The following is an 8,343-nucleotide window of genomic DNA, read 5'->3' on the forward strand; positions in this document are numbered from 1 at the left end:
CTTGGCCAGCCACCTGTCATGTTGCTCCTGCAACTGGCCCAAGGCAAACTCATGGCCCATTCAACGGCCCTGGGGCTATGCTTCATCTAACAATCATAGTCTTATCTTCTTTTATGTACCCTGAATTCCTCCTGTAATGCTCTGGGGCCCCAGAGGACTCAGAAGTGGGACCCTGCCCCTCTCATTGTCACTCAGCTCCTTCATTCTGTGTGTGTGTGTGTGTGTGTGTGTGTGTGTGTGTGTGTGTGTGTGTGTACACTTCACACATCAGGATTCCTCCTATCCTTAGGTAGTCACTGATACATTTAGGAAAAAATCATCCAAGTGATTCCCAGTGGATGAGCCTGCTGAGCAGCAGTTTTGTTTTATTTTATTTTATTTTAGTTATTTTCTCCAACCACTTGTCCCACATTTAATGACAAGATAATCATTCCTTAAACCTGGGAAAACAAGGTCACATTTACCTATCTCACTCACCTCAAAGCTTCCTTATTTGCTTTATTTTACTGCACTTGGCTCTCCCATCCCCTTTCCTAAGCCAAACTTGGTTGTATATCCACCATGGCCTCCCTGAGCTCCTGTCTTGGTTGTATCATCCACTGAATCTCCGTCCGAGAATCTGGATTCTCCCAGCTCAGTGACAGTGTAGCAGAATTCTCAAATCTGACACTAGATCAACCCAACATTTTTTCCCTCATCAAGGGTATGGAATTGAGAACCAGAAAAAAAACTGGGTTCACATCCCTTCTCTGGTGCTTCCTACTTTTGTGAATATGGTCAAATCACTTCATCTTTCTAAACTGCTTTTCTCTCCTGTAAAATGGAGATAACAATACCTGGCTTACCTACCTCATAAGGTTGTTATGAGGTTCAAATAAAATAGTATATACAAAGCACTTTGTAAATGTTAAACTTTACATAAATGTCAGGGATTGAATCCTAGTTATGCTACTTACACAATCTGTGTAGCAGTGATCTTGTAGAAGTCTCCAGACCTTGGTTTCCTCATCTGTAAAATAAAGGCCTTGAACTTGATCTTTATAATTTCCTTCTGGGTCTTGATCCCTTAAATTTTTCCACTCTGAAAAGCAACACTTTTGCAAGCACTTTCCCTATGTGAAATTATCTTTTCTTCATTTATTTATATGTATATATATATATATATATATATATATATATACACCTCAGTTTTCCAATCTATAAGGTGGAAATGAATTCCATCTTATAGATTGGAAAATTGAGATCATTAATGAGAGGTTACCAATTTATAGGGGCATTTTGGGAAATGCAAAAGAATTCATTAATGGGCTTTAAGACTAAAATTTGCTGCATAAATCTAAGAATTTCAATGATCACCATCATATTATAAATGGAACTGTATTCTCATCCTGGAGAATACTGCTTTCATTCCTAGAGAATACACGATGAAAACCCCTCCATACATTATCATTCCATGTGTTAATCAATAAACACCTATTAAGCACCAACTGTGTAACAAGCACTATTCTAAGAACCCAGGACACAAAGAAAGGTTAAAAAAAAATCAGTCCCTGTTCCCAGGAAGTTCACAGTATAATAGAGAAGACAACATATATACAAAATAAACTGCAAATAACCTGAGTAAAGACATCTTGAGGACTGGGAAAGACTCTTGATGATGGGAACATAATCAGGTAAACTAGGAGATGAAGAGAGAGAGCATTCCAAGTATAAGGGTAGGTCAATGAAAAATCTGCAGTTAAGAGATGGAGGGTTGAGTTTATGGAATAGTAAGGACATCAATGTCACTGGATCACAGAGTTCAAGGTAGGAAAGCATAAGAAGACTCCAAAGGTAAGGAAAAAGCAAGATTATGAAGAGCTGTGAAAGCCAACAGATTTTATATTTGATCTTTGAGATAATAATAGGGAGCCAGTGAAATTAATTGAACAGCTAAGTGCTGTTAGTTTTGTCCATATTCTTCCATCGAGTCTCCATAAAAGAATTTCTTTAATTCTGGTGTCCTTCCTTGCTGTCTATACTGTGGGAAGTTGCCTAGGAACAGGCAACTTTTTTCTCACTCATTTGGTCTCTTAAGAAAATCATTCAAAAAATAAAATGTGAAAAGTTTCCTAAATGGCACATTGAGGTCTCCTATGAAAGTCCACCCACATCAGGAAATGCAAATCTGGGGCTAGAGTTTTTGTGATGGTGATTATTTAATCCAAGAAAAGGCCAGGTGCTGGCCAGGAAAGTATATCCGAGATTCACAGAAGGCCAGATTTGGAAGAGAGAATAACTCCTTCCCCTCCTGCTGTTTCCATATTAATGGGACTAGTCACAACTAGAAATGTTCCTCGAATAAAGTCAAGAGGGTAAAATGAGATATCTGGTACAGGAAAAGGTTATAGATTATGAGCCAGATTTATCTTATCCTTGTCTGCCAATGTGTGTAAAATGAATCAGGACAAGTTTCCTGACCAGTGGGACTTATTCCAGAGGTCTTATCATCCTGCCCTGAGGGAATCTGAAATGGGAGCATTTAATGTTATTGTCCCTAACAGCTGGATAGATGCTTTGCTAGGATTATGAGGGGCCAGAGGACAGCATGGAAAAAGAATAAGAAATATCACAGCTGGGAGGAAAGGTACATGAAGCCGCCAGAAATAAAACTTCATTTTCTTGGAGATAAGATATTCTTCTAAAAAATCTTATTGTACTTATAAAATTCCTACCCCTTTTTATAATAACCTTAAGGCATAATTCTAGGAGTGAGGTCACTTGATCAAAGAGTATGATCAGCTTCATCACTTCATCATCACTTCCAGATTGTTCCAAAAAAAAAAAAACCCAACCTGATTCATACCTTCATCAGCTGTGTAATTTGGTTTCAACTAATATTTCAAATATATTAAAAATATAATTTCAAATTATGATTTTAATTCTTTATCAATCTGACTAGCAAAACAATGCCTCAAAAATAACAAACATTATCCCACAAAACTCAAGCATTTCATTTTTAACAGATGTTGCCAAATAATGATAATATCCAAGCTTAAGAGAATGAAAATCTTGCAAAAATCACTCCAAACAAAGGAATCAAAATCCCAAAGGAACCAGGTAAGATGCATGGCCTCTCTATTGTCCTATCTGCTACTGGAGGGAGGTGTCTTTTGGATGCTTTCATTTTATCCGCTTGTGCAGTAGTCCACAGAGCATTAAATGTAAAAGAAAAATAAAAGGAGAATGATTTGGCTCTCAGTTTCTATCTGAAGCCCTACTAAAAAGATGAGGTGACTATGACAGTGGTACTGAGTCAATGTGATATAGGGATAAGAGACCTAAACTCTATTGTAATTCTGCCTCTATAACTAGGTAGTTAGGTGAGGTGAAGCAATGATATCAAATAGATTCAAATAGAAATTTAAGGGCCACTGAATGAGACATCAGGATCCCTATGGGCTGCCTATTGGCTTTGAAAATCAGACACTGATGTCATATTGTATTTTTTTTAAATATTTTTTAAATATTTTCCAATTATATCTTGATCTGGTGTTTCCAGCCATGTTTGATAGAGCACAGGACTTGGGAGTCAGGAAGAATCATTTCAAAACTTACTTTAGACCTTTTTGAGTTATGACCCCTGTGATAAGTCACTAAATCTTTCTGTGTCTCAGTTTCTTCATTGGTAAAATGAGGATAACAACACCTACTTACTTCAAGGTTGTTGTGAAAATCAAATGAGTTAACCTGTGTAAAGCACTTTGCATATTTTAAGGTTCTATATATAAAAGCAAGATTATATATACATATATTATTATTATTATTATTATTATTATGGCCTATTCCTTGAAGTAAAATGGAAAACTTTCCACTTTTCAGCTATAAATGAGGAAGTTATAAAAAAAAAGTCAGTGTTGCCCAACCAACCAAACTACAGAATGGTAAAAATATTTACCTCTTCAGCATGGTGAGAGAAGGATTGAGGAAGGGGAGATGCTGAGGTGCTGGAGAAGAGTAGGGGGCAGGGTGGAAGGAATATGTAGGAAAAACAGGAAAGAGGAAAAGAATTCAGTTTTTAAAAGACCTTGAGTAGTAAAAGTTTTATGGTCTTATAAAAATTTGCTATTAACCAATAGCTGGAAAACTCTAGAGTGGATAGTCTCCAAAGTCCTTACAGCTCTTAAATTCTGTGATAAAAAGGCTGAATTTATAAAGCCCTTTAATGTGTATTATTTCAATTGTTCCTCACAACAACTGTATGAAGTAGATTGAATAAGAATTATCCACATTCAAGATAGAAAGAAATTGAGGCTTGTTAGTGAGGCTGGACTTCTCACTCAGGTCTTTTCACTCCTATATTCTTTTTTCCTATACCATAGAAATATGAGATTATCAAAGCTACATCAGACAGAAAAACAACTGAAATGAGACATGTTATGGAGTAAACACATTTACAATTTTTTACATCTGTATGATCCTATAATTGAAAACAATAGAATGCTGTAGATCCTAGATTTGTGATCAGCTTGTTAGATTAACCTTACTCTGATCCAATTAAATTTAGCAAACATAATAAAGACTGTCTTCTGGAAACTCAGTCATTTTACTCTAATTTCCACCCCCTCCCAGCAAAATTGTGGAGAAGGGCTACCAACCAACAAGAATTAAAGAGTAAAAAAGTGCTAGTTGAGTATTTAACTATGTGCCAGACTTTACTAAGAATTTTGGAAGAAATAAGTCCCAGCCTTTAAAGGGCTTACTTTCTAATAGGGGAAGAAAACACATTTGGGGAATGATGATCAAAGAGAGATGCCAGACAAGAAAGTCACAGAGATGATGGAAGACTTGGGACACTCCTTTCCAGAAATGGTACTGTTTATTGTCCTGCTTTTCTTAGAGCCAGTGTTGAGAGAGTGGAAGGTGAAAACATCCTCATTGTTGCAATGTGGCATGATGATTTTCATGAAGTATCTGGTGGATCTAGATCCAAGTTGGAAATATTCACTTATCAGAAGTCCAGGGTTTCCTGGGAGTTGGGAGATGGGGAATTGAATTTTGAGTCTGAGATAGAGATGGGAACCCAAGATCATGGCCACCTGAAAATGGCCTGGAAGATATCAAGTCTACTCCACTTCTTCCATTCTTAGCCCCACAGACACAGCAGTGATAGGTTGATTCTGTGGAAGGCAGCTTAGTGAAATGGGATAACTATTAGTTTTGAAGTCAGAGGAGCTGGGTTCAAATGTGAGCCTGTCATTTACCTTGCACATATCACTAAAGTTTTTTTTAGTCCTTAATTACTTCTGTTAAATGAAGACATTGGACTAAATGATCTCTAGAATCTTCCAACTTGGCTCCATGATCCTGGGTAAGTATACTTCTGTTCAGGCTGAGAAAGCTTTTTGACTCCCTCTGAGAATTCAGGTTCTGTAATTGTTTCCCCACAATCACTGGTATTGTCACATTTGGGCTATCTGTGCCTAGCTGTCTGCTGGATGCTTTTAGAACTACCAAAGAAAACACAGACATACTCTGTTTGTAAGAAACTCACACAATATAAGACAGTATATAATTATTTGCTGATTTAAATTCATAGATTCAAGGCTCGATGTCATTTAATTAGATTCCTTGATATTATAGATGAAGAAGCTGGAGTCTGGAGAAATTAAATGAGTTACCCACAACTAGGTAGTGGCCATGTCACTTAAATCTGTCCCTGCCTCAGTTTTTCCTTTTCTGTAAAATAGGAATAATACTTCACTGCCTCCTTACAGTGTTGCTGTGAGAAAAGTACATTATAAAGCTCAATGTTCTATATAAATGTGAACTATTACTATTATCAACCTGGAGGAAATTTTTTCATAAGGACTGTTATAAAACTGATTTCTGACCTTTATTGCTGTGTGACCTGTATAAGTGACTTCACCTCTCAGCATCTGGGCAACTCTGAAAGATTAAGTCATGGAGAAGGTATAAGCCTGAACAAGCAGAAGATGTATCTCAAAGGAAACTTTCTTCACCAAGGAAACCACAGGCTCAATGAGAAAAACAATATGAACAAAAATGTTTTTTTCACCACTTTTTGAGCTCAGATCATCTCTCCTTTCATCACTCAATATGTGGAAAGGTGTCATTGCAAGTCAACTAAAATTTGTATTCTTCTGATATAGTAGTGTTTTATGATTTATAGCTATGTAGATAACCTCACAAGGAGAATGAATTGATGTTGGGATTTATATGGTTTTTTTTTTTTAGTTTTTCTACCAGGGTGAGGCTTGGGATCATTAATAATCAAAATCATCACAATAATGACATTTATATATTCCTTTCAGGTTTGCAAAGCACTTTACACATACTATATCATAGATATTTAGATAAAGTAGGTCCTAACACCATTACAGGACACCCCTATCCCCATTTGTTAAATGAAAAATAGATATTGGATGATTTTATGCAATTGTATTTTAAAATGTAGAGCATTACCAATATTAACACTTCATCTCAAGTGAATTAAAACTGTTTGTTAATCTTGACTGTTGGGAAATGAACTTTTCAAAAACATGAACTATTCAGGGTATTATTTTATTTTTATTATTTTTTAGGTTTTTTTCAAGGCAATGGGGTTAAGTGGCTTGCCCAAGGCCACACAGCTAGGTAATTATTAAGTGTCTGAGGCTGGATTTGAACTCAGGTACTCCTGACTCCAGGGCCGGTGCTCTATCCACTGCGCCACCTAGCTGCCCCCCCAGGGTATTATTTTAAATCAAGAGAAGGTTGATTTGAATTCCTGTTGGCCTGAATTCTCCCTTCCTTATCTTTAGAGCATTGCCTTAAGTGAAAATGAAATCATTCAAAGTGTGATTTGATTTCTAAATGTGATCCAGTTCAACCTCATATACAGTTCTAAGTCCAGCTCATTACCGATTTCCAGCACCTGTCCAAGTTACATGTACTTATGGACTAACTCAAAGGGGTGGTGGCCCATTTGGTTCCATGCATTATCTGATTCCCAAGACTTTGTAGAGATGATGAGTTTTAACCTACACTTTGGCATCTACTCTATGACAGGACTGGAGTGGTCCAGGGCTTTCTGAATGAATTAAAACTGATCCCCCAGGGGCAGCTAGGTAGCACAGTGGATAGAGCACCTGGCCCTGGAGTCAGGAGTACCTGAGTTCAAATCCAGCCTCAGACACTTAATAATTAGCTAGCTGTGTGGCCTTGGGCAAGTCACTTAACCCCATTGCCTTGCAAAAACCTAAAAAAATAAAAAAAAATTGATCCCCTAGTCACTGGTTAAAGAATCCTAAAGTAAGGGAACTCACTACCTTCCAATTCCATTTCATTTTTTGACAGCTCTAAATGTTAGACTGTAATGTTACGCTAATATGAGATTTTGTTAGGAAAAAGCAAGCTTCAGAAGTTAGAAGCCCTTCATAGAACTGGTGAGTAGCATGAAGGAGCATCCTATAGGAAAGGCTATGGAAAAGGTCTTTGGTGGAGGGAGGAAAAAAGAAATATGGCAAACAAACTTGATCCATACCATTCACACTTAGGCTTTAATAAAACAGACTATGTTCAGGACACAATCCAGAAAGATAAAATGAGAGGGAGAGGAATGGAGGGAAATGAATGAATGTTGTCTCATAACTATCATCTTCTTTTCATTCTTATTCTACCAGCTTCCAATGCGCCCCCCGCCCAGGGAGAAAAATAAAATCATTTCAGAAAATGGGCAACCTGCAAATGCAGAGTTAATACTTATTAAATGAAAGAGACTGATGCCTGAATTTGAACAACTGCAAAACCATTTTAATCCAGCTCTGAGCACCCACCTATTCACTGACTAGTTGCTATAGGCATGCAGCCAGAGAAAGGAGATTAGACTTTGAGGGGTCCCCTTCAGGTTAGTTTTCCTTTGGAAGGACAATGGAACTAGTTTTCAGTTCATTAACTTGAAAGGGTGTTCGGTGGGCTGGGGAAATATAACTAAATACAACCAAAATGGCAAATTGGGACCCAGCCACTAGGGTAGTTTGCTGCGCAAAAAAAGCCAACACCTCCAACCCCTCTTACCTGCAATCTACCTGCATTGACAAACCTCTGGAACTGAACAGCTGAGACATCTCTGCCTGGATTTCAGAGCCACCTAACATCCCAAAAGCGTAACCATAACTAATCATGACAGACAACATCTGTTTCAATTGTTTTTCTCTTAATGGAACCCCAGGTACAATGCCAGGAGAAGGGGGTGGTGGGGTAGGTGATAAATGGGAAAGCGGTGTTCTCAGTCCCCCAGACCCCTGGTCTGGGCTTTTTGATCCCATAGCTGTCTCAGGGTAACAAAATAAATCAAACAAA

General features: G+C 37.6%; 1 long non-coding RNA gene across 1 annotated transcript; it reads left to right on the forward strand.

Annotated features, from left to right (window-relative positions):
- Positions 1–3,021: 3,021 nt before the first annotated feature.
- Positions 3,022–6,114, forward strand: LOC141491722 (uncharacterized). The gene is made up of 3 exons (XR_012469729.1): positions 3,022–3,099; positions 4,753–4,851; positions 5,730–6,114. It is a non-coding gene; the product is annotated as an uncharacterized LOC141491722 (long non-coding RNA).
- The last annotated feature ends 2,229 nt before the right edge of the window (positions 6,115–8,343 follow it).

The sequence above is a fragment of the Macrotis lagotis genome, chromosome 6 (genome assembly GCF_037893015.1).
Source record: "Macrotis lagotis isolate mMagLag1 chromosome 6, bilby.v1.9.chrom.fasta, whole genome shotgun sequence".
NCBI classification, from domain to species: domain Eukaryota; kingdom Metazoa; phylum Chordata; class Mammalia; order Peramelemorphia; family Peramelidae; genus Macrotis; species Macrotis lagotis.